Here is a 12,742-nt window from a genome sequence, read left to right as displayed (position 1 = left end):
TGTGACAACATTGGGCGGATGCGAGTAGCAACATAATATCATTTGAGTGATGTGAAGCAGAGGATGTGGGTTACAACAGCAAAAGTTGCTATATTGTCGTCATAGCTGTTTTCAAAATCGGTCCCATGTCTACCTATATTGTAATATTATGACCGTAAATACAGTAGGGCCTAGATAAAGAACAATAACTAAAGCATTTATTGATAAATCGTTGGTAACTTATTAATTGATTCTCCGGACCTTCAATTAATTTTTTAATTCATTCAATTAAAAATTTAATGAAATATTGAATTAATTTCGAAAATGATTTTTTATAATCACAGAATTAATTAGAAATAAAGAAGTATACAATTGAATTTTTAATTGATTCAATTAACAATTTAATTGTTAATTGAAATCGCAATAAATTTTTATACCCTCCACCATAGGATGTGAGGTATATTAACTTTGTCATTCCGTTTGTAACACATCGAAATATTGCTCTAAGACCCCATAAAGTATGTATATTCTGGGTCGTGGTGAAATTCTGAGTCGATCTAAGCATGTCCGTCCGTCCGTGCGTCCGTCTGTTGAAATCACGCTAACTTCCGAACGAAACAAGCTATCGACTTGAAACTTGGCACAAGTAGTAGTTATTGACTTAGGTCGGATGGTATTGCAAATGGGCCATATCAGTCCACTTTTAGGTATAGCCCCCATATAAAGGGACCCTCAGATTTGGCTTGTGGAGCCTCTAACAGAAGCATATTTCATCCGATCCGGCTGAAATTTGGTACATGGTGTTGGTATATGGTCCCTAACAACAGTGCAAAAATTGGTCCACATCGGTCCATAATTATATATAGCCCCCATATAAACCGATCCCCAGATTTGGCTTGCGGAGCCTCTAAGAGAAGCAAATTTCATCCGATCCTGCTGAAATTCAGTACATGGTGTTGGTATATGGCCTCTAACAACCATACAAAAACTGGTCCAGATCGGCTCATAATTATATATAGACCCCATATAAACCAATCCCCAGATTTGACTTGCGGAGCCTCAAAGAGAAGCAAATTTCATCCGATCCTGCTGAAATTTGGTACATGGTGTTGGTATATGGTCTCTGACAACAATGCAAAAATTGGTCACATAGGTTCATAATTATATATAGCCCCCATATAAACCGATCCCCAGATTTGGCTTGCGGAGCCTCTAAGAGAAGCAAATTTCATCCGATAAGTTTGAAATTTGGAACATGGTGTTAGTATATGGCCGCTAACAACCATACCAAAATTGGTCCATATCGGTCTATAGTTATATATAGCCGATCCCCAATCACACAAAAATTGGTCCATATCGGTTCATAATCATGGTTGCCACTCGAGCCAAAAATAATCTACCAAAATTTTATTTCTATAGAAAATTTGGTCAAAATTTTATTTCTATAGAAATTTTTGTCAAAATGTGATTTCTATAGAAAATTTTGTTTAAATTTAATTTCTATGGAAATTTTTGTCAAACTGAATTATATACGTATTTAGTCGGTCTCTGTTAATTGAATATATACGTCGTATGGACATACGAGTACTTACAATTTAGAAGACGGTGTTAGGAGGTTGTAAGATACCTTGCCATCGGCAAGCGTTACCGCAACCCAAGTAATTCGATTGTGGATGGCAGTGTTTAGAAGAAGTTTCTACGCAATCCATGGTGGAGGGTACATAAGCTTCGGCCTGGCTGAACTTACGGCCGTATATACTTGTTTAATTTCCAAAGTTTGTCATTACATTTGTAACCCATCGAAATAGCGATTTCCGACTATAGAAAGTATATATGTATATTCTTGATCAGGTAGAAATTCTAAGACCCTACAACGACCGTCTGCCTGTCTCTCGTAATCACGCTACACCCATAAAAAAAAAAAAATGATCTGAAAACGTAATGGTTACGTATTTAAAAGGAATATATTCAAAGAAAAACAAAAGCCGTTCATGAAATCGTGAACGGCCGTGGACGAAACCGTGAACATTCCATTTTGAGTTTTCCTTAACGTGTCCGTTTCATTTTGTTACCATCCGTTCACAATCAATTTTGGAACGTAATTTTTTCTATTTGTGTACAGCCTTCAGTAACGAACTTATCGTGCAGAAATTTTGCACAAACTCGTTTTTTGTCTGCGGTCTGGATCAAGTTTTAGTTCAAGTTTTATGTAAATCCGGGTTTTGATATAACCCCCATATAAACCGACCTCCGATTTGGAGTCTTGAGCGTATATACACCGCAATTTTTATCCGATTTGCAATGAAATTCAAAACGAAGAGGTACTTTTGGTTCATAGAATATGTGTGAATCGGTCCATATTTTGGTATATCCCCCATATAGACCGACCTGACAATTTTACTTCTTGGTTCCCAGATACCATAATTTTTCTCCGATTTGCTTGAAATTGGAAATCTAAACAAGTGTAACGAATGTGGTGTGTATCGGCCCATGTTTTTGCATTGCCCCTGATATGAGTTCTTTGGCTTCTAGACAGCCCAATTTTTATCCGATTTGTCTGACATTCAAAATATAGATACAATACCGTCCACAAATAGGGGTGCTAAATAGGGTATGTATCGGTCCATGTTTTGGTAGACCCCAATATAGATCGATTTCCCGATTTCCCGATTTGACTTATTGTCCATCTAGATACCGCAAATTTTATGAGATTTACCTGCAATTGAAATTCCAGAGGTACTTTAGATCCACAAATAAGTTTATATGGACTTATGGGCTTCTATAAATCGCAAGTTTTATCCGATTTGTATGAAATTCGAAATCTACAGGTATTTTAGTCCACAAATAAACGTGCCGAATAAGGTGATTATAGGTCCAAGTTTTGGCATAACTCCCATTTCCGGATTTGACTTCTTGCACTTCTATAAATCGCAATTTTCATTCAATATGGCTCCTAGACCCTATAATTTTTATCCGACTTGCCTGGAAATTTAGAGGTATAATCTCACAATTTTTATCAGATTTGCTTGAAATTCAAACACCAGAAGTATTTTAGGCCCACAAACATGTGTGCCGAATATCGTTTGTATTGTTCATGTTTTCGAGTAGACAGATGTCCCGAATTGACTTATTGGACTTTTGGAAATCGTAAGTTTTCCTATCCACTTGAAATCTTTATAAACAAAATGTATGGCAAAGATTATGAACTTTCTTATTTTAAATAAATTAATAAATAAATAAATTTTCCTTATTTTAAGTAAATTACTCCTTCATATTGTGTGAATTGCGTGCCCTAAAATTTAGGTTGAATAATCTTTAATATTAGGTCAATATTTTTTCAGTGCATAAACACCAAATTTTACTATTAATATTTTAACCATGAAAGCTTTTCGATTATGATTACAAGAAAATGGCGAATTACGCCATCAAATAGGGACAAAATGTATACGGCGCTGGGTATCTAATAGCGATTTCGATTGGTATAAAAGGTGCAACAATCTTCAAATTGATTAAAAAATATGAAGGACATTGTCATAGATTGTGAGTCATGCATCCCTTACAATATTATGAATTAACAATAACTTTGGAATGACACTATCATTTGGGCAAAAATATAATGAGGAAAAAAAGTAGCGTAACATTAAGACAAGATATTTTTTGCAAAACGAAATCGGTCTAAGTCTGAGAGGTTTTTACAATTTATGTACATTTAACATCAATGTAATACTCTATGGTATCATTCAAACCTGAAAAATATCACCCATATTGATACCAATTTATATATAGCCCAAATTCTTCCCGATTTTCACCAATTTGTCCATATTACCCTCAAATTATAGTTTTCTTTTTTTTTAAAGCTTGATAGCTTGAAATCTTAAAATTGCTGGGAACGTAACTTTGAAAAACTTGCACTAAAATAAATTTATTCCATTTTATACAGTCATTATTCAATAAAAAGCGCTTCCCATCTAAAAAGGCACGACTGTATCTAGACAAATATAATGTGTTGAACAGACAGAGTGGGAAAGTGTTGCATGGGCCACATTATAGAGTCACATAAAGTTTTGAGTTGATTAGATTTATGAAGGTGATTGAGGTGATTATGAGCTAATGCTTACATTGGGTGTACCAGCCAACCCGTATAACTAAACTATCAATGTATTGGTGGGTTGGGAAAGTAGAATCTCCAAAGAATTCCATGGCCAGATATTTGTTTATATTGCAACTATAAATTGCCATAAATTTCATATACAAAATGCCACAAATTCTCCAAAGGAATCTGTTTCGGAATAATTTTAGGTACATACATGCATTCATTTTCGATGGAAATGGCATGTGTACATGTGAAAAAAAAAATCATATATATTTATATAGTTTGTGAAAATGAACAATCCACCATATACATATGGCCCTTCTATGAATATAGGGATATGGATATGGGTTTTTGTGTATGGAAATATGAATGACTACACGAATGAAAAAGGATGATTTTCACATGTTTTGGTGTAAATAAAATTATTGTCAAGTGCAAGCATATAATGTCCATAAACTAGTATAAAGTTTGTGTGACATACGTTTTAACATGTAAGAACATATCGTCCCCTCAATAAAACAATAGTGTATAATTTTTTTGTCGTTTCGAGAAAATCGAGTTTGAAGTTTTTGTAAAAATAGACTTTTGGGAAAAGCGTCATATTTCAGAAAATTATCGGTGTTTTCAACTTCTTGTAACTTAACTATGTGGTGGAATAACCAGACCATTGGTAGATGATATTCTACTAAGCTATAAGAGCATTAATTGCAATTAAATAACATTCAAAATGCCATGATGTCATATAGGTTACTTTATTTATTTTAGAATCTATATGAAAATCATACACTATTTTATTTTGTAGGGTATACACTATTTTATTTAAATTTTTTGCGCCATTTATCATGAAGTATTTTAATTTGCCGGACGAATGTTCATGTAATAAAAAAAGTATTCGTACTAAATAATCCATTTTATTTATAATTCAGTCATTTTTGGAAATTCAATAACACGTAGACTACAGAGTAATTCAATTTAAATTAAAAAAAATACACGAATGAAAGACAATATTAATTAATATTCACCTTCGGGAATATATTCCTCCGCATCAGGCTCATCCAAGCAATTTCGATTCCCCCAGGCTGAAGACTAAGATAAAAGGAATGAAACTCTTTGGGAATTATATTTTTGGTGCACAGCCCCTTGAAATCGTTGTACTTTAAAGACGAAATGGTAAGCTGTTGCTTAAATTTAGAGCCCTTGCCTCCCCATCTCCCGTCTCTGGAATGGTTTAATCGGATAAATCTGCAGATAAATTTATAATGGTTTTTATTTCGCTTTCTAGAACAATTTCGTGATTATCTGGATATTCCGGACCGCAATCTGTCGAAATTCAATTTACTTAGTCATATACGAGCCACCGTGGTGCAATGGTTAGCATGCCCGCCTTGCATACACAAGGTCGTGGGTTCGATTCCTGCTACGACCGAACACCAAACAGTTTTTCAGCGGTGGATTATCCCAACTCATTAGTGCTGGTGACATTTCTGAGGGTTTCAAAGCTTCTCTAAGTGGTTTCACTGCAATGTGGAACGCCGTTCGGACTCGGCTATAAAAAGGAGGCCCCTTATCATTGAGCTTAACATGGAATCGGGCAGCACTCAGTGATAAGAGAGAAGTTCGCCAATGTGGTATCACAATGGACTGAATAGTCTAAGTGAGCCTGATACATCGGTCTGCTACATAACCTAACCTAGTCATATACGAGACACATCGTCATCATTTGATTATCAATTCTCACCATGATTTGATAGATCCATTATTTTCATGAAATATCTCTTCCTGTCTAAAGAATCCATTCTCCAAAGAGGTGACAATAATAGTGTAAAATAATTGTATGCTATTTTTTATGTCAAATTTGAACAAACAGACAAATTTGTTTGACATATAAAATTGTGTATAAATGCAATGGCTTCAAATAATAATTTGTCAAAAAATAGTGTATATCAATATACACAATTTTTTCATTTTATTTGTCTGTGCGAATGGATTGTTTTGAATAAAAAAAATTGTGTATACTTTTTATACACTATTTTTCTTCGAAATTATGTTCAGAGGGACAACTATATAAAACACAATACCTGCATTTAGACAATTATTAATGAAAATATTCTGACGAGAAATTATACACTATTTTTTCAATTGACATTTTGACCAACTTTGTGGAAGTAGAATTTTACCAAATTTTGACCAGATCTAGAATCGATTATGTAGATTCTTATTCTGCAATAAAAAAATAATGGTGTATATTCGTATACGCTATTGTTTTATTGAGGGGGCGATATTATGTTTGGGACATATAATTTTTATAAATGTTCTATGTGCTGGTGCAAACATATATTAATTCCTAAATTGTGTGTAAACATATATATGTTTGGAAAGATAGAGAGAGAGAGAGCAATAGATTATGCAGAAGAAATAAAGGCAGCGAATGAGAGAGATAACGGAAGACATCAACAAAACACAAAGAGACTATAAGTTCGAAAATTTAATTTTTTCTTTATTTTAAAGAAAAATTTCCTTGGTGTTATGTATATTGCGTATCCCAAAACTTATGTTTGATAATATTATGTTAATTTTATCAGTGTATAGTTTAAGAAGTAGAATTTTAAATATGAAATTGTATCTCAGCTAACTTAAGAAAGAGGGGAATTTAATGTAATTTTTTTTTCAATCTATCTCCAAATGTCTTCAACGGTAAAAAAAAATGGAAGTACAATTTCGTTTTGAAAACAAAAAATGTGCAAAATAAACGAAATAGTTTGCAAAGTATAAACGACTTTTTAAGATGACCCTATAATTTGGGCGTAAGAAAAATTAGGGAAGAAGTAGTTAAAAACCCATAGAATGAAGTTACGAAGTCTCGCCGCCGACCCTTTCTTAGCGAGTCGGATCCACCGCCGAATATGTTGACACATCTCGACTCACACTTAGCCGCCAACTAACCACAAATATTGACATAAATCAGTTTTTTTTTTAAATTGTTGTATTTCTGCCAAAATTGTATAAAATTGTAAAGTCATTACCATGCGTATAACTTTAAATTGATTTTATAATGGATAATTGCCCGTTGCAAAGTGGGCAAATGTATATCGGCCGCCGGAGACAAAAATTTAGTTGTTGTTGTAACAGTTTTTAATGTAGTTTCATCCATTTTATTCTATGCTTTGGTAGTTCAGTTAGTAACTAGATCAAGGAACTCTGCGGCAAGGATGGAATGTGTCTAGAGTGATCTGGTGGTGAGACGGGTAGATTTAGCTGGACAAGCGAAAATATGACGTGTGTCATGTGACCCATGATTACAGATGGGACACCCGTCAGTGACGCTGCTATCAATCACTGATAGGTAGGAATTGAGGTGGCGGAACTTGCCTGATCTTAGTTAGGCTAAAACTACCCTGATCTGCCGTGATAGGTCTCTCTCCTCCGGGGCGGTGGTCGAGCTCTGAGAACAGGATTAACCTTGTAGCTTCTCACCGCTTCAGCTACAATATCCTCATGAATCCTGTTCAGAACTGACAGCTATTTTGCCCGATCTAGAGGCTCTCTTTTATAACGCTGGATCTCACGCTCTAGAAGGCGAAGATCAATCATTACATTCCTGGGTGGAGGTTGCCCATTCACAAGATGGTGATTTGAGTCCTCCATTAATGTATGCTGAAATGGCATGCAAAGCCGTCGTACTGTGTACTTTGCGGAATCCATTTTGGTGATTAGCAGCTGGAAAATTCTTCACAAGGCTGGGGAGGAGTAGTGCCTTGGCTACTGGCGAGAGAAGGGATATCGGCCTGTACGATTCGCCTTTACTTGAGTCTTTGCCTGGCTTCAGAACAGTAATCACCCCAGACATCGGGTATAATGAGTGATTCCAAGGACAAATTGAGAAGTCTGGTCAAATACTCAACTCCCAGTGTTCCTAAATGCTTCAGCATTAAAGGGTGATACGGTCAAAATTTGGTCAATATAAACTTGACGTATTTCTTTCAATTTTGCATTTAAAAACCTGAACACCCCTCATTTTGAAGGTGTGTGTGTGTAGAATGTTGCTCCTACTTTGATTTTGGAATTCACTCTTCCGTTGTCAAAATGCCGTCCAAGCAAGAAGAGCAGCGTATCAAAATTTTGCTCGCGCATCGCGAAAATCCGAGCTGCTCGCACGCAAAGCTGGCAAAATCACTAAAAGGTGCCAAATCAACCGTTACAAATGTAATTAAAGTGTTTGGGGAACGTTTGTCGACAGCCAGGAAGTCTGGATCGGGGGGAAATCGAAAATCGGAAGCCGCTGAGACGACAAAGAGAGTTGCCCGTAGTTTCAAGCGAAACCCTAACCTCTCTCTCCGAGATTCCGCAAATAAGCTTGGTGTATCGTCTACAACCGTGCATCGAGCCAAAAAACGAGCCGGACTATCGACTTACAAGAAGGTAGTGACTCCAAGTCGCGATGATAAACAAAATACGACGGCCAAAGCGCGATCCCGGAGGCTGTACACGACGATGCTGACGAAGTTTGACTGCGTGGTAATGGACGACGAAACCTACGTCAAAGCCGAATACAAGCAGCTTCCGGGACAGGAGTTTTATACGGCAAAAGGAAGGGGAAAGGTAGCAGATATTTTCAAGCACATAAAACTGTCAAAGATCGCAAAGAAATATCTGGTTTGGCAAGCCATCTGTATCTGTGGCTTGAAAAGCAGCATTTTCATAGCTTCCGGGACTGTCAACCAAGAAATTAACGTGAAAGAGTTTTTGAATAAACGTCTGCTGCCTTTCCTGAAGAAACACGGTTGCTCCGTACTGTTTTGGCCGGATTTGGCCATTTACGGTAAAAAGGCCATGGAGTGGTACGCCGCCAACAACGTGCAGGTGGTTCCCAAGGACAAGAACCCTCCCAACACGCCAGAGTTCCGCCCAATTGAGAAATACTGGGCTATTGTCAAGCGGAACCTAATGAAGACCAAAAAAACTGTTAAGAACGAGCAGCAGTTCAAGGCAAACTGGCTTTCTGCGGCGAAGAAGGTGGACAAGGTGGCTGTACAAAATCTGATGGCAGGTGTCAAGCGTGAGGCCCGGCAATTCGGATTTGGAAAAGCGAAAGCCTAACTGAATATTTTTCTTGAATTTTATACTAATTGAACTTGAAAAAGAAATTTAATTTGATTTTTTAAATAAACGATTTCACCGATTTACACGCGTTTTCCCTTGACCAAATTTTGACCGTATCACCCTTTAGATTTAAAGCTACACATTTTCCCAAAAATTACCTTATTTTAAAATAGATACATCTTTGGAATCGGAATAATTAACCAAATCCCTAAGGAAAGGTGGATCCAAGTAAATTTTATTTTAAGTGTACACAGAAAATATCAACAAAATCATTTGAACAAAAAACATTTAATTTTATTTTTAATACATTTTCTTCATTTTGACAAAAAGTATTAACTTACACTGAAAAAAATAATGTCGTGAGGTCAAAGATTTCATGTCTTTTAAATACGAATGCAAATTTTGCTTAGGATAGAAGATGCATTTCTCTAATATAAAGTTTATTTCCTTGTCTAAAAGTCTATAAACTTTTCAATGAAGTCGTATTGTCCTTATAATTAAGTGATTTCACTAAGAAATGGGTATCATAACAGGTTGGCTGATAAGTCCCCGGTATTAAATGCATATTATTTTTATGTAGTACCCACCTTCAAATGACTCGTGTCATAATTTGACGTCTGTAAGTCAATTAGGTTGTGATATAGGGCGTCTTTTGTGAAGCAACTTTTGTTATTGTGAAAAAAAATGGAAAAAAGGAATTTCGTGATTTGATAAAATACTGTTTTCTGAAGGGAAAAAATACGGTGGAAGCAAAAACTTGGCTTGATAATGAGTTTCCGGACTCTGCCCCAGGGAAATCAACAATAATTGATTGGTATGCAAAATTCAAGCGTGGTGAAATGAACGCAGTGGACGCCCGAAAGAGGTGGTTACCGACGAAAACATCAAAAAAAAAATCCACAAAATGATTTTAATAACCGTAAAAAGAAGTTGATCGAAATAGCAGAGGCCTTAAAGATATCAAAGGAACGTGTTGGTCATATCATTCATCAATATTTGGATATGCGGAAGCTCTGTGCAAAATGGGTGCCGCGCGAGCTCACATTTGACCAAAAACAACAACGTGTTGATGATTCTGAGCGGTGTTTGCAGCTGTTAACTCGTAATACACCCGAGTTTTTCCGTCTACATGTGACAATGGATGAAACATGGCTCCATCACTAGACTCCTGAGTCCAATCGACAGTCGGCTGAGTGGACAGCGACCGGTGAACCGTCTCCGAAGCGTGTAAAGAATCGAAAGTCGGCTGGCAAAGTAATGGCCTCTGTTTTTTGGGATGCGCATGGTATACTTTTTATCGATTATCTTGAGAAGGGAAAAACCATAAACAGTGACTATTATATGGCGTTAGTGGAGCGTTTGAAGGTCGAAATCGCGGCAAAACGGCCTCATATGAAGAAGAAAAAAGTGTTGTTCCACCAAGACCGTGCACCGTGCCAAAGTCATTGAGAACGATGGTAAAAATTCATCAATTGGGCTTCGAATTACTTCCCCACCCACCGTATTCTCCAGATCGGGCCCCCAGCGACTTTTTCTTGTTCTCAGACCTCAAAATGATGCTCGCAGGGAACAAATTTGGCTGCAATGAAGAGGTGATCGCCGAAACTGAGGCCTATTTTGAGGCAAAACCGAAGGAGTACTACCAAAATAGTATCAAAAATTGGAAGGTCGTTATAATCGTTGTATCGCTCTTGAAGGGAACTATGTTGAATAATAAAAACGAATTTTGACAAAAAAAAAACGTGTTTTTCTTTGTTAGATCGGGGACTTATCAGCCATCCTGTTAACACGAAAGAAAAAAAAAATGGGCCAATTCAGACTTCAATAATTCAGAAAAAATCTTTAAATTTAATGAAATTGTCTTTAAATTCGTTGTCTTTTTGCATCTTGACTACAAAGCAAAAAATCGTTTTAATATAGGACATGTTTTTCAACACTGTATTATAAAGAGGTTTTTTACTTGAAACATAGTCTAATTTTTACTGGAAGACGAGTCTTAATTTGGAAAATAAAGTTATTTTTAAAGGACTTTGATAGCATATGAAGAAAAAAAGCTGAAAAATCGAAAAATTAAAGTTTGCTTCCTAGAAGCAAGTATACAAAACCCAAATTTAAAAGAGAATTGTGTCTTAAAAATATCCTTACTTGTATTCTACGCTGCTTTGGCTCGGAATCAATACCAAAATTTTTAAAGTAAAGACAAAATCTTTGGAAACGGGCATGCTTTTTTTCAGTGTATATGTAACATGTTGCAATTAAAGTGGGTGAAAGTATAAACTCTCAATTGAAAAATTAATTGAGTTTTTCGACATATTGAATCTATTAAAAATTAATTGAGTTCTTCTACCAAAATCAATTCAATTTTTAATTAAATTAACAAGTAACTATTAAAAAGTGCCGAAAGATATTACGTAATTTTTAAACAGATATGGTTTTATTTCAAAACAATTCGTAATTGAAGAAATTTCATTTAAAAGGGATGGATGATCGTGATGGAATCAGAATTTTTTTCTGTGTGTTATCGAACCATTAGAAAACACTACTATAAGTGACGAACCACGGATGTATGACACATCGTAAGGATACGGCTATAAGATTCAGGCCCAATGTCATTAAGATAAATGGTCTTTCTGAAACGTTAGTGGAAAATAAGTATAAAACAGACTACCAATACAAAATCCTTGGAAAATGTACTTTAATGTGATCAAAGAATTGATGTACATTGGATGAACATTTGTTTCGTATATTACTTTCTTTTCACTATCAAGTTCATGAACTCCATTCGTTTGGTTGGCACACCAACCAATCCAAACACATGTATATGAATATTGTATTGTAGAGAAAACGCTGTGTTTAGTTACGGTCCTTTGAATTATGACCATTTGCAAAAATGTTATGTATTGAAAAGATTTTTTAAATGACCATTGAAAAACATTCAAAGATTTAAATCTCTAATAAAGTTCAAAGATATTATAATCTAAGATATGTATGTTAGTTTGTGAATCGATATAAAAGCCAGATATAAGAAAAAGTGCATATTAGTATGCTCGAAGTAAGAGGTAAAAATCCATTTACACATCTGACAAGAACGTGTTTAGTCGTATGCCGGACTCGAACGATATAAAGGGTGATATGGTCAAAATTTGGTCAATATAAACTTGACGTATTTCTTTCAATTTTGCATTTAAAAAACCTGAACACTCCTCATTTTGAAGGTTTGTGTGTGTAGAATGTTGCTCCTATTTTGATTTTGGAATTCACTCTTCAGTTGTCAAAATGCCGTCCAAGCAAGAAGAGTAGTGACTCAAAATCGCGATGATAAACAAAATACGACGGCCAAAGCGCGATCCCAGAGGCTGTACACGACGATACTGACGAAGTTTGACTGCGTGGTAATGGACGACGAAACCTACGTCAAAGCTGACTACAAGCAGCTTCCCGGACAGGAGTTTTATACGGCAAAAGGAAGGGGAAAGGTAGCAGATATTTTCAAGCACATAAAACTGTCAAAGTTCGCAAAGAAATATCTGGTTTGGCAAGCCATCTGTACCTGTGGCTTGAAAAGCAGCA

General features: G+C 35.8%; 1 protein-coding gene across 1 annotated transcript in view; it reads right to left on the bottom strand.

Annotated features, from left to right (window-relative positions):
• Positions 1 to 12,742, bottom strand: part of LOC142238272 (activated Cdc42 kinase-like) — a 73,752-nt gene that overhangs the window by 48,561 nt on the left and 12,449 nt on the right. The window lies entirely within an intron of this gene.

This window comes from Haematobia irritans, chromosome 5 (genome assembly GCF_050003625.1).
Source record: "Haematobia irritans isolate KBUSLIRL chromosome 5, ASM5000362v1, whole genome shotgun sequence".
Taxonomy (NCBI): Eukaryota; Metazoa; Arthropoda; class Insecta; order Diptera; family Muscidae; genus Haematobia; species Haematobia irritans.
The sequence above is the reverse complement of the archived record's forward strand: the minus strand, read 5'-3'. Positions and strand labels throughout refer to the sequence as shown.